The sequence below is a fragment of the Penaeus monodon genome, chromosome 19 (assembly GCF_015228065.2).
Source record: "Penaeus monodon isolate SGIC_2016 chromosome 19, NSTDA_Pmon_1, whole genome shotgun sequence".
NCBI lineage: Eukaryota > Metazoa > Arthropoda > Malacostraca > Decapoda > Penaeidae > Penaeus > Penaeus monodon.
This window is the reverse complement of record NC_051404.1, coordinates 40,862,120-40,862,448: the sequence shown is the minus strand read 5'-3', so window position 1 is coordinate 40,862,448 and position 329 is coordinate 40,862,120. Positions and strand designations below refer to the sequence as shown.

The window sequence follows — 329 nt, the reverse complement described above, 5'->3', positions numbered from 1 at the left end:
CGAGTTACCAAACTTGCATCTTGTTTTTTAAAACGTTATTATCATTTTCTTCTCTCAACTCTCGCTCAGCCTATTTTTTTGCTGACATTATGATTATCTTTTTTATATCTTTAGCTCATCCTTCGACCTCGCCTTTCCGACCAACATAGTATACCGTGCTCTCTAACAACCTTGGAGTGAAGCTGTGCCTTTGGGGAAAACGCATATCACAAAATATTGATGCGAAGGTGTGTAAGAGCGCATACAACGGCCTGCCTTCATTAAAACTCGGCAACAGTTCATGTCTGCTGCGTCCACTCCAACGCCTTAGAGAGCAAGCCAAGAGCCGT

General features: G+C 42.9%; 1 protein-coding gene across 1 annotated transcript in view; it reads left to right on the top strand.

Moving 5' to 3' along the window:
* The window catches only part of LOC119585239 (putative uncharacterized protein MYH16), a gene marked incomplete at its 5' end in the record, with an annotated part of 81,296 nt that overhangs the window by 50,585 nt on the left and 30,382 nt on the right, over positions 1 to 329 (top strand).